We start from the raw sequence: 15,254 nt of genomic DNA, 5'->3' as shown, positions 1-15,254 counted from the left end.
CTCTTATAATCTATATTTTAATTATTGCATTATATTCAGTATATTTCTCTATTAAAATATTGTAATTATCATTTATACAATTTCTATATTAGTATTATATTTAATACATTTTTCTATTTTAATATTGTATTCTATTGTCATATATTATTTGCATATTGACTACTATACAAATGTACACTATGTATTTTGAAACTGTAACAATCCAAGAAAGGAAAGTAATACTATTACTCATGTAAATAGAATAACGATGAAGCGACAATTCGACAACCTTCTAAAAACGTAGGCCGGACGAAAGAAAGTAAAAGCAGCAAACCCCGAGAAGTTTAGGTGAACAACAAACGCCGAGAAACTTAACGAAAGGGCGATACGTACAATCTCCCGGAGGAAATATCAACAACGCATAGAGAAATTCTTTCGCTATTAACTAGCACAAGGAGAAACAAATTTTAGCACGTGTACAATTTTTCGGAATCATTACAGTTATGAAAATCTAATATAAAAAGGGCAAGCAGTTTCATTCAGCAGAGAGTAATAATTTGAAAGCCAACCTTATAACATCTTCAGTACAGAGAGTAATAATTTGAAAGCCAACCTTATAACATCTTCAGTACAGAGAGTAATAATTTAAAAGCCAACCTCATAACATCTTCAGTACAGAGAGTAATTTTTTGGGAATCAACCTGTACACATCGTAAACCATCGCTCTAGTATAAAGAGTATATCATCAACAAGTGAATTACATCTTCAAGTTTTATTTTTGAAACGAAGTTCGAATCAGTGATTTAAAGTACAACTTAATAATTTCCAAAAATATATTAATTTGGAAATAAACCCAAGTATCAACGAAAGTATAATATTGAAACGCAGTTCCAAGTTTCAACAAATCTTTTATTGACAAATTTCGAAGCATCGAAATTTGTTCAAGAGGCGACAACTGTCTAGAAGAAAGCAGATATTTTCAAAATACAATACACTATCTCATTAGTGTAAACAAGAGGATCAACACTCAACCATTAAGGACAACTATCACAGCCCCCATTGCGTCTAGCCCTCAACACCATTAGAGATCGGACAACCAGATACAACCACCAGTTCAAACAACACCAGTAATCGTTATTCTTTAAAAGTAAGATTTTCTAAACTCAATTATACTCATTGTATTTTGTCAATTCTTTTCTTTCTTGTTGGTTTTTAAATAAATTATTCTCTCAGTACATTTAGTAGGCTCATTGACTTATTCTCATCCCAAATTAGATTCATTTATGAAACTAATTTAAAACGAGGAACGTTAGGAATATTTAAAAAGGTTTCTTGTTTATTTGACGTAACAGAAGCCCTTTTAAAATTTGGTGCATCGGCCCGGGAAAATTATAAAGTCGATCAGCCATTATTTTGTCAAATTTTTAATAAAATTCGAAAATTTTAATTAATATAATTTTTAAATTAATAAAATAATTAAATAAAATAAATCAATGAGTATACCAATTGTTAAAAAAAAGGGAAAAATTTTTTTAGTAATAAATAATAATAACAAATAGTATCAACATACATTTAAAAAAAATAATCAGTAACATTTAATAAAAAAAAATAGATTTTTTTTAATTTAGTACATTTCATGCTAATTGATAATATAATACAAGATTTAAGTCGCAAGGTGCATTCATAAATATACACCATATATTGGTATTGATGAATAGAGGTTCGAGTCCACTTAACTTTTTTAAGTAGCACGGTGCATTTATTGGTTTAATTCTGTATTAATATTAATAAATAGAGGTTTGAGTCCTCTTAACTTATAATTATTAAAGTTGCAAGGTGCATTCATCAAATTAAATCCTGTGTTATATTACTGAATAGAGGTTCGAGTCCTCTAGACTTATGGAATTTTTTGTCTTGTATTTGAATCATTTTTGATATTTGATTGTGCTAAAACAAAATTTGTTTTGTTCATTTAATTGTGATTTGTTATTATTATTAAATATTTGAATATATTTTAATATACTGAAGCAATATAAAAATATTAACCACAAAAGAGAAGTGTATTTTATATTGAAGAGACAAGATTGACAATTTTACAATTATTACGTATATTATAAATTTTGATAATATGACATTTTTTTAATGTCTTCTTCGAATAAGAATACTACCGATTCCTCACATTTAACTCGTTTTCAAATAAAAAATAATCCAGATTTAGAATTGAATTCGGGAATTCCTAATTATAAAACAAAACCATCAACAAGTACACCCAGATATTCTAAAGAAAACCCTAATCCCTTAGAATTACAGAAACAGTTTGACTCAGGCTATATTAATTCTCAACTTTTTGATACTGACGATAATTCTTTCGACAGTAACATTAACGATAGTGAAAATACCATTACAGAAAAAACCTTAGTTGAACAAAATTCAAATAAAAGCTTAAATAAACCTTTAACTGACGATATTGAGACAAACGATAACTCTGAAAATAATTCTCTCGATAACATTAGAGATAGTAATAACTATGAAGAAAACATGGCTCTTCCAAATAATCAGCAAGTGTCATTACGCGACGCTTTAGAAACAATACCAATGTTTGACGGAAAAAACATACCACTATCTGTATTTATTGAAAGTTGTTTAGAAGCAAAATCTATGCTTCCTGATAATGCACAAGTACAAACAAATTTAGTAAAATTAATTAGGAGTCGAATTTCGGGTGAAGCAAGAAGAATTATAATAGGAAATAATTTTAATACAGTAGAATAGTTAACAGAAAGGTTAAAACAAATTTACGCGCCAGCAAAATCTGTATATCAGTTACAAGGAGAACTAGGAGCAATATATATGTGGGAACACGAAAATGTAATTTCTTATGGGTCAAGAATCGCAGAAGCAGCAGAAAGAATATTAGACGCGCACAGAATTAGCAATGAAAATAGAGTAGATGAACCATTTAAAGCAAGTTTAGATAAAACAAGTGTTGATTGTTTTTCGCGAGGACTTAGACCAGAAATTGAAATACGAATTGGAACAGCAGATACATTTCAAGAGATAGTTAATAAAGCAGTAGAAATAGAAAGAAGATTGTTATCACACCGCGAACTAAGAAAAAGTGAGCATAATACTGAATATAATTCTCATCTTAAAAATAATAAAGACTTTGCTAAAACAACAAAAATTAATATCGCTCAAGATAATCTAATAACTTGTTTAGTTTGTGGAAAGAAAGGTCATTTTGCAGTAAACTGTTTTCAACTTAATAAATTGATAGGACCAAGACGAGAAAACTCTTCTTACCCAGGACCACGACAAAATTTTTCAAACCAAAATCAGAATCGATTTAACAATCAAAATCCAATGTTTAATAGATTTCAAAGTCAAAACTTTTACAAAAATCCTCAACAAAATCAGTTTCAAAATCAATTTAGAAACACATCACAAAATCAGTTTAGAAATATACCACAAAATCAATTTCGAACTCCTTACCAAAATCAAAGACAAAATCAACAACAAAATTTTTTTCAAGAACCAAGAACTACCAATACAACAAACTTCGCAAGTAGAAATCAAAGTATAATGTGTAATTATTGCAAAAAGTTAGGACACATTTCCACTAATTGTAGGAAAAAGTTGTGGGATGATAACAATAAGCAACAACAAACAAATTCACAAACACAAAATCAGGGAAACTCCAAAATTCCTCTTCAGTAGGGTGCTCTGAGGAAGAATTAAGAAGAAATTATTATGCATCCAGAAACATCAATTTAGCAAAAACTAATACAATTCCATATATTAGAATTGACACTAAAGAGTTAAAAGTTCCAACAACAATGATGATTGACACAGGAGCAGGACCAAATCTGTTGAAAATTCGCGCATTAAATTCTAATATAAAAATTGATGAAAATAAATGTCTTAAATTAACAGGAATTAACGATCACGCAGTTTATACTTTAGGACAAGTAGAGATTAATATTTTCGGAATTCCAACAACTTTTAACCTTTTATCTAATGAAGTTCCAATTGAACATGACGGTATATTAGGAACAGAATTTTTTGTCAAAAATAAAGTAAAAATTAATTACGAAGGACATCTAGAAATCAATAAACAAAAATTTAATTTTGATTCAAAAAATTATTTTTCAATACCAGCAAGATCAATCTATAATATTCATGTAAAAATTTTAAATAAAGATAAAAAAGAAGGTTATATTCCAAGACTAAAAGTAAAAGATGGTGTCTACTTAGGTGATGCAGTAGTTTCAAACATAGAAGGCTTAGCTTATTTAAAAGCAATTAACACCCTAAATAAATCAATAGACATCCCAATTTTTGAAGTAAATTTAGAAGATTTTGATGAAATAAAACAAGAAACTCAAATAAACAAATCTGATATTAAAAATGAAGACTCATCAATTCAAAAAATCATTGATGTATTTTTAAAAAATGTTAAATCAGAAAATGTTTTCAACATTACAGGCAACGATAGAGTTGAAGAAATAAAAAAATTACTTCGTCTAGACCATTTAAATAAAGAAGAATTACAACACATGATGAATTTAGTAAAAAATTATTCAGATAGATTCCATATACCTGGAGAATATTTAGAAGGGACTGACCTAATAAAGCACAGAATTATAACTACCGACGATACTTCGATCGTAACTAAACAATATAGATTTCCGCCTGTCCATAAAGAAGAAATGACACGTCAAGTGAACGAATTATTGAAACAGAAAATTATTAAACACTCCGACTCACCATACAATACACCTATATGGATAGTACCCAAAAAAGATGATTCACAGGGAAATAAAAAATGGAGATTAGTTTTGGATTTTAGGAAACTCAACGAACGAACGGTAGGTCAATTTTACCCACTCCCTAATATTACGGACCTACTTGACCAACTAGGAAATGCTCAATATTTTTCAGTCTTAGACTTGGCATCAGGTTTCCATCAAATAAAAATGGATCCTAGAGATTCTTATAAGACAGCTTTTTCAACACCATTTGGACACTATGAATTTGATAGAATGCCTTTTGGATTGAAAAATTCACCAAGCACATTCCAAAAACTTATTGACCAAGTATTGTTGGGTTTACAAGGATCAGAACTATTTGTTTATTTAGACGACATTGTGATTTATGCAGACACCTTAGAAGAACATGAAGAAAAATTCTCGAAACTTATGGAACGACTACGTTTTGCTAATTTAAAACTCCAGCCAGATAAATGTGAATTTTTGAGGTTAGAAGTAGGATACTTAGGACACATAATTGATTAAAATGGGGTACGACCTGACCCGAAAAAAGTAGAAGCTGTTAAAAAATTTCCACTACCCAAAAATGTAAAAAATATAAAACAATTTTTAGGACTAGCAGGATATTATCGTAAATTTATAGACGGTTTTTCCAAAATAGCAAATCCTTTGAATCAACTTTTAAGAAAATATGTACCCTTTTTCTGGACTGATAAACAACAAATAGCTTTCGATACGCTAAAGAATAAACTCTGTGAGGAACCGCTATTAAAAAAGACCAGACTTCTCACAACCATTTATACTTACAACGGATGCTTCAGGTTTTGCAATAGGAGGTATATTATCACAAGGTATAATCGGCAAGGATCAACCAGTCGCTTATACATCACGAACATTCAGCGAATGTGAAAGAAAATATGACACCTATGAAAAGGAAGCATTAGCAATCATTTACAGTGTGCAACATTTTCGACCATATCTTTATGGAAGAAAATTTACGTTAGTTACGGATCACAAACCATTAGTTTGGTTTCAAAATTCAAAAGATCCTTGCTCAAGAGTAACAAGATGGAAGCTGAAACTAGCTGAGTCCGATTTTCATGTTGTCTACAAAGCAGGCAAAACCAATGTTAATGCTGATGCCTTATCCAGAAACCCAGTCGAAGATATTATTGAAGAAAAAATCCAAGGAATAAAAGAAGAAGAAATTGAAAAAACCCAGGAAAATCAGGAAAATATAATAAAAAGTGTGCAAAAAAAAATTAAAGAATATATACATTGTGTAGCAAACGAAAATAAAAACTATATGAATTCGGAGATAATAAGAAATCTCCATGATATTGAAAGAATATTTGAAGATAATGAATCCTATGAAAATTCGGAGATATTAAGAATTCTTCGATCTATTAAAAAAATATTTGAGGACAATGAATCCTACATGAATTTGGAGATAAAGAAAAGTCTCCAATCTATTGAAAGAATATTTAAGGACAATGCATCCTATTTGAATTTGGAGATAAGAAAAAGTCTCCCATATATGGAAAAAATAATTATTGACAATGAATGCTACATGAATTCGGAGATAATAAAAATTCTCCAAAGTATTAAAAGAAATTATTGTACAAGTGACGAAACTTGTAACGTTATAACCAGAAATCAAAGAAAAATACAAGAAAATGATAATCAAGAAAACAAAAATGAAGAAATCCAAGAAATTGAAAATGAAATAATAAATGCACATAAAACAAAGAAACGAGGTAGACCGAAGAAACAAAGCACACGTTTGAATACCTCCTTTTCCAAGAAGAGAAGGGGAAGACCAAAAAAGGTATGTAATACAAAGAATAAGAAATTTTATAATGAAGTTATTCCTGACGAAATTGAATCAGATCCTGAGTTTATTAAACAAAAATCAAAATTGAAGAAACACGAAGAAATTGATCAAGGCTACGAAAATTCCAATTCTGAAGTATCATCTGAAGAAGAAGATAATTTAGTAGAGAACGAAGATTGTGAAAATTTAAATGTAAAACAAGAAAGATATATTATCGACTGTAGAGACCAATTACCAATGCGTAGAGACAACCTAACCTACTTTCTTTCAGTCAATGGAGATCCTCGAGATAATGGCTCCAGATCACTTGCCAAACGTGAGAAATTGCCAAATTTTGGTAAACTTCAATTAGGTATAGCAGAAAAAATAAAGAGAGGTATATATTACCATATCGCTCTCCCTATAGAAAATGAAATAAAAGAAAATTTATCTGATACAATAAAAAGAATTAAAACTACAATTATTTCAATGAAAAATGTATGCGAAGAATTAAAATTGAAAAGCATAAGTATTGCAAAGACAGCCCAAATAAATAATATAACTTGGGACGAAATCCTGTCAATGATAAAGTCAATTTCTGAAAATTCATTTGTAAAAGTTGTTGTATGCAGTGGACATACAAAATATCCCACGAAAGAAGAATATATGCAGTTAATTGAGGAAGCTCATTCAAGCTCAATTGGAGGACATAAAGGTGTAACCAAAACTTATGGAAGAATACGACAAAATTATTATTGGGAAAATATGAAAAATAATATTCAAAAATATATACAAAGTTGCCTCCAATGTCAATTAAAAAAATTAGTTAGAGTAAAAACGAAAGACCCAATGATTATAACAGATACACCAGGTACAGCATTCGAGAAAATAGCAATGGACATCGTTGGACCATTACCAAAAACTAAAAATGGAAGTGAATATATATTAACAATACAAGATAATTTAACTAAATATTCATTAGCAATTGCACTTCCAAATCATCAAGCAAGTACAATAGCTGATGCATTTATTAAAAAATTTATTTGTATTTTTGGATCACCCAAAGGAGTATTAACAGACCAGGGGACAGATTTTTTAAGTAATTTAATGAGAAGATTAGCAAAAAGACTTAGAATACGACAATTTAAAACAACCGCTTTTCATCCCCAGTCTAACGGTTCAATCGAAATATCTTATCACGTTTTAGGAGAATATTTAAAACAATTTATCAATAAAAATGAAGAATGGGATGATTGGTTAGAATTAGCCATGTTCTCATATAATACAAGCATTCATGAAGGCACCAAATGCACCCCGTACGAGTTAATTTTTGGAAAATTAGCGCGATTGCCATCAAGCGATCCACCACTTGAACATGAAAAATTGGAGACTTACGATCAATATTTAACAGACTTAATAACGAGACTTCATGAAATGAGAAACATTGCTAGAGAAAACTTGATTCTAGCAAAAGAAAAGTCAAAATTTTATTACGATAGAAATTGTAATCCACAAAATCTTAAACTCGGTGATGAAGTATTTCTACTACACGGAGGAAAAATTCATAAATTTGCAAATCAATATACAGGACCACATAAAATATTAGAAATTTTAAATAAAGGAAACGTTAAAATACAAGTTAAAAATAAACAAAAAATAGTACATACAAACAGACTTAAACTATCACGAATTAAACAAGAGTAATAAAACTGGATTATTTTTTTTTTATAAAAATAACTATTTGTATAAAATTATTCCTAGTTTTATGTTTCAGAAAAGGACTAAAAAATTGAGTTATTTTTACTGAATTCAATTTTTATAACTGATAAACAAAATTTTTAATTATATTTTTTCACTATAATAATAATCTAATTGAAAAAAATACTTCTTTAAAAAAAATTCGCAAATTTAAATTCAATTTTTATAAAATTTCGACAATTTTTTTTTAATTTGTAATGACTTTATCTTAGATCTTAAGCACAATTCTACATACTTATTTTGCACTAAAAGAAATTGAAACTCAATTTTTTCACACAGTAAATTAAACTTTGTAAAAGAAAAATATTGTATTAAAAAAGAAAATATTAAAATCGACAACGATTTCCAATTATAAGCAAGTTTTAAATTTTAGAACAAAAGATTTTTGATGTAATTTAAAAGAAGCACAAGACTCATATTTGTAAAACAATTTGTATAAACAAATTTTCATTCTTTTTAATTGTACGTAATTTCAAAATAAGATAAAAAAAACTAAACATGTGAATGCATGACAATCTATGTACGATTCAAAATAAAACGTATAAATGTGTATGATTAAAGATGGAATGGAATTATAAAATCTGTAAAGTATGAATGTAATAAGTTGTATTGTATTACATTTGATCCTAATGTATGAATAGAATGAATGTAACGGATTTCTTGAAATTGCTTTGTTTGAGCATGTTCGTTGACTCTCTCATGCTCAATCTAAGAGGGGAGGTGTTACGTCCGTAACCTATTACTCTATAAATTATATTACTAATGTATGTGTGTTGTATTTACCTTATATATTTTTAACTCTTATAATTTATATTTTAATTATTGCATTATATTCAGTATATTTCTCTATTAAAATATTGTAATTATCATTTATACAATTTCTATATTAGTATTATATTTAATACATTTTTCTATTTTAATATTGTATTCTATTGTCATATATTATTTGCATATTGATTACTATACAAATGTACACTATGTATTTTGAAACTGTAACAATCCAAGAAAGGAAAGTAATACTATTACTCATGTAAAAAGAATAACGATGAAGCGACAATTCGACAACCTTCTAAAAACGTAGGCCGGACGAAAGAAAGTAAAAGCAGCAAACCCCGAGAAGTTTAGGTGAACAACAAACGCCGAGAAACTTAACGAAAGGGCGATACGTACAATCTCCTGGAGGAAATATCAACAACGCATAGAGAAATTCTTTCGCTATTAACTAGCACAAGGAGAAACAAATTTTAGCACGTGTACAATTTTTCGGAATCATTACAGTTATGAAAATCTAATATAAAAAGGGCAAGCAGTTTCATTCAGCAGAGAGTAATAATTTGAAAGCCAACCTTATAACATCTTCAGTACAGAGAGTAATAATTTGAAAGCCAACCTTATAACATCTTCAGTACAGAGAGTAATAATTTGAAAGCCAACCTCATAACATCTTCAGTACAGAGAGTAATTTTTTGGGAATCAACCTGTACACATCGTAAACCATCGCTCTAGTATAAAGAGTATATCATCAACAAGTGAATTACATCTTCAAGTTTTATTTTTGAAACGAAGTTCGAATCAGTGATTTAAAGTACAACTTAATAATTTCCAAAAATATATTAATTTGGAAATAAACCCAAGTATCAACGAAAGTATAATATTGAAACGCAGTTCCAAGTTTCAACAAATCTTTCATTGACAAATTTCGAAGCATCGAAATTTGTTCAAGAGGCAACAACTGTCTGGAAGAAAGCAGATATTTTCAAAATACAATACACTATCTCATTAGTGTAAACAAGAGGATCAACACTTAACCATTAAGGACAACTATCACAGCCCCCATTGCGTCTATCCCTCAACACTATTAGAGATCGGACAACCAGATACAACCACCAGTTCAAACAACACCAGTAATCGTTATTCTTTAAAAGTAAGATTTTCTAAACTCAATTATACTCATTGTATTTTGTCAATTCTTTTCTTTCTAGTTGGTTTTTAAATAGATTATTCTCTCAGTACATTTAGTAGGCTTATTGACTTATCCTCATCCCAAATTAGATTCATTTATGAAACTAATTTAAAATGAGGAACGTTAGGAATATTTAAAAAGGTTTCTTGTTTATTTGACGTAACAATATTTAAAAAATGTTGAAAATGTTGAAAAATCAAAAACAGTTTAAAAATGATGCATTACTGTAGAAATTTGAAATATTTAAAAAATCTTTAAGAATTAAAAAATTTTATCTTCAAACAATTATATATTAAGGAAATTTGAATCATTATGAAATTATAATATTGTAAATGTTTTTAAATCATATTAATATTTAAAATAATAATAAATATTAATAAATAATAAAAAATAATTATTTAAATAAATATTAATGAAATTGAAAAAAAAATTGACAATATTTAATATATAAAATACAGTAATATGTTAAATGAAAATGATATACATTCTTTTTTAATATTTACAATCTTTTAAGATGTACACATTACTCTATAAGTGAACGTCTGCAAAGAAAGTGACCATTTTATAAATATTTGTTTTTTCTGTTTTGGATGTTCTTAATAACACTTCGAACAATTATCAAGTTATGAAGATTAGACATTAAAAATGTTAAAAGAAAAGCTTATGTAGAAAATAAGGAATTTAGAGTTTACACATACTACTATTCGACAGATTAATTAAAAATTAAAAATATAAGTATTAGATATTTTAACTACAATAAAAGTTAGTCATGCCATAATTAAATGTAGCTCACTTTTTTACTGTTCATGTTCTATGTTTAACAAATAATGGAAACATTAGGATGTAAAAATACTATGATGCACTTATGTTTCTTTACGTAACGGCAAAAATAAAGTTTAAACAAATTTTCAATAATAGAAGAAAGAAAGTACGTTTATGGAGTGGAGGTTTTTCTTCTATTATTTAATTATGTTTTCCTTCTTTATGATTATATTACGTATATATCGTTAATATCGTTAAAAGTGAAACATTTAAATTTTGTTGTCCGTGTACAGTAATGAATACTAATCTTTTAAATAGGAAAAAATTTTAGAAATACATGTTATCTATACAACTTTGAGAGTTGAAATTCATTTATGCACTGAAAAGTTCTATGAGACAAGCAACTTTGTTTTAACAATTAGTGTCACTGAGATTCAAAGATGACAGAGACCTGGAGGCACAGTTCACAATTGCAGAAATATATCATAAAGGCTATGTTTTCCTATTTTGTGAATATGATGCGATTGTGCAAAATAATTTTTGTTTAAATTGTATTATTATGGTTCGCACAGGTGATTTACATTGTTCCAAAGAAAATGCCGAATGCGCGGATGTGCAGTCTGAATGTTCCGAACTGTTGAAGTGGCACGAAAGACTGGGTTTTTCAATGGCATTGACAATGGCAACTCCTTAAATTTATGCTAATACAAAGAAATTTGTGAAATGTGAACTTTGTTCAAAGTCAAGGATAATTGTAATACTGATTTCGATAATAATTAATCAAAGTATAAAACGCCAGTTCCTCACACACCGCAGAAAAGAAAGGACTTTATGAACGCATGAATAAAACTTCACTGGATATAACCTGATCTTAAGTGATAGTCTGAAATGTAAAAATCTATAGATCTTTTTTTTCTTCGCAAGAAAGAAAACATTTTTGTACGTGGATAACATAGTCACATTCAATAATTGAGATAAATTTTGTTTAATTCTTTGAGACAATCCATAAGTCTCTAAAAACTGTCAGTGATAATGAAGAAGTATTTGAGTTGAGGTAGAATAATATTTAAAGCAGAGTAAATCACTAATTATTTGATTTAATTTAATTTATTGATAGGACACGCTCTTTAGTACATGGTAATCCTAAATCTAACTGTATGTACTGAGTCTGTTAATTACAGATATCAATATTAACATGCTTATTTTTTATTTAACTAGTATACGGGATAACCTCTTTCGTACAAAAAACTTCATAATATTTAAAAGATAATTGCTCTTTCTCTCTACTCAATCTAGTTACAAAAAAGTGATATCCGTTTGTTACATTAAAGGATTCCAGAAAAGTTTATAATATATAGTCGACCTTATAGAGACAGATACAGTAAATTATTAAGATAATTAGGACAGTTATTTATGCCATTTATAATCTTATAAAAAACATATTGTTTAATATCATAGTATAAATATGATACTATAACCCCAGATTTCTAAGCACTATAATCATTTCATAATGTATCATCTTTGGGAAAATTGAATAAGATCAAAAAGTTTTTTCTTTTAATTCGTTCAGTAAGTTTATTAATACAGCCATTAGTTAGCGAACGAAAATTAACCTTTGAAAAATAATTTGCCCGAGATTTATCAATCTGCACTTCGACAAAAGTAAGACGGTCTGCAAAGTTAACTAATCTGCTTTACATATTTTAGAGTCCAAACAGTGTATCATTGATTTTCTTGTTGATGTCTGACATATTTTCAGATATGAGAAAAAGTTAATGGACATCATTTTGGATAAATTCATTATGAAACAATATGTGTAATGTTTTTACCACATTTTTCAAAATTAGATGTCGTTTTCAAATAATAATATTTTCTAAAGCAAAAAACAAGAACAAATTCAGAAAAAAATTATTTTTATATACCTATTGTAAAAAAACATTACAAAAATATAAAAGTTTCATTTTAGGTTAGGAAAAAATTTAAGTGAATTTAAGTGGATAAGACAGGGAGATTAAATAATATAAACGTGCCAAAAAAATCACAAGATAAAACTTATCTTTACTTTTGTTAGAAAAATAAACTGATCTTAAATAAATTTATTTCAATAAATAAAATCGTCTGAAACACACGCAAACACGTACTCGACAGCTTCTATTTAGCGGTAAATTGTTGATCTGTAATCTCTATAAAAACTTGTCTATCAATCAAAACGAAAGGTGATTTTAAACTGTTGTTTGTATTTTTAAGGGAATTTGTGGCTTTTCGATAAAAAATGATACTAGGGATATTGTAAAAAATAATAAAAATAAAAGTATATTGTCAGATGAGGTTTAATTTTCCTAGAAAAACTCTATTCTGATATTTATTGGTCGCTCCATATTTTAATCATTAATACGGCGGAATTTGAATTAAAATGTATAAAAATAAGTTACCCACAAAAACAACACATTTGATAAATATTAACCCGTGCCGACGAAGGGTTAAACTTTAAATGGGGTTTAACTTGGTGCTAACTTGGTGTAACTTGGTGCACTTCTGCTAACTTTGTATTACATTTTTTTGCACGTTGAACACGAATATGATGTCAAAAATAACTTTTGACAGCTACCGGTTGTCAAAAAACTGTCAAATAGAATTTTCTTGATTTTTACATTAACTTCTATGAATAAAAAGGTTTCTTGTGAAAATTTCAGTTAAAAAAAACTGCATATATTTTTACTTTGCTTACTCAACATAGAATGTTAAATTGCAATTCAATTATTACTCATTCATGAAATTAAGACATTTTCAACACTTTAAACTTGCTCAAAGGACTAACAAGCCGCAAGAACGTCACTGGTTATACCAACAAAAAACTTTACAGATATTTTTTGGGAATATCTCATGTTGGAATCTTATATTAGAAGACAATTAAACGAATCTTCTGATATGTGGATGCTGATTGGAGCGGTAGTGCAATCAATCATTGTTATATTTATATTTTTATATTTACATATTTTGACACTGCAATGTAATTCTCGAATCGTCATCTCATCATCTTTGAATCTCAGTGACACTAATTGTTTAAACAAAGTTGCTTGTCTCATAGAACTTTTCAGTGCATAAATGAATTTCAACTCTCAAAGTTGTATAGATAACATGTATTTCTAAAATTTTTTCCTATTTAAAAGATTAGTATTCATTACTGTACACGGATAACAAAATTTAAATGTTTCACTTTTAACGATATTAACGATATATACGTAATATAATCATAAAGAAGGAAAACATAATTAAATAATAGAAGAAAAACCTCCACTCCATAAACGTACTTTCTTTCTTCTATTATTGAAAATTGGTTTAAACTTTATTTTTGCCGTTACGTAAAGAAACATAAGTGCATCATAGTATCTTTACATCCTAATGTTTCCATTATTTGTTGAACATAGAACATGAACAGTGAAAAAGTGAGCTACATTTAATTATGGCATGACTAACTTTTATTGTAGTTAAAATATCTAATACTTATATTTTTAATTTTTAATTAATCTGTCGAATAGTAGTATGTGTAAACTCTAAATTCCTTATTTTCTACATAAGCTTTTCTTTTAACATTTTTAATGACTAATCTTCATAACTTGATAAATTGTTCGAAGTGTTATTAAGAACATCCAAAACAGAAAAAACAAATATTTATAAAATGGTCACTTTCTTTGCAGACGTCCACTTATAGAGTAATGTGTACATCTTAAAAGATTGTAAATATTAAAAAAGAATGTATATCATTTTTCATTTAACACATTACTGTATTTTATGCATTACATATTGTTAATTATTTTTTTTCAATTTCTTTTAATTTAATTTTTCTTTCTCACTCTACAACGTAAAAAATAGTTAACGAAATTACTTCAAAGACGGCTTATTTTACGCAAAATTTAATCAGCTTTCTAAACGTATTTAAGTTTTTTATATCTCTTATTATTTACGAGATATAAATGAAAAAATGATGACATGTTTTTTATAGAGTCGCAGTCGCGTGTAATCATTCTGATCAAAAGCCGAAAACGGCCAATGGACGAAAAAATAAGCCAAACCTAGTGTTGTCCTAAGCAGTTTTGACAAAACTAGTTGTGGCAGATTTACATCGACCATTGGCTGTTTTAAATTGCCAAAACTAGAGTTGGCATTCCGTCATTTGCCAAAACCAGATGTGGCATCGACGAAAATGACA

The sequence above is a fragment of the Leptopilina heterotoma genome, unplaced genomic scaffold (genome assembly GCF_015476425.1).
Source record: "Leptopilina heterotoma isolate Lh14 unplaced genomic scaffold, ASM1547642v1 Lhet_608, whole genome shotgun sequence".
NCBI lineage: Eukaryota > Metazoa > Arthropoda > Insecta > Hymenoptera > Figitidae > Leptopilina > Leptopilina heterotoma.
Note: the sequence above shows the minus strand (reverse complement) of the source record.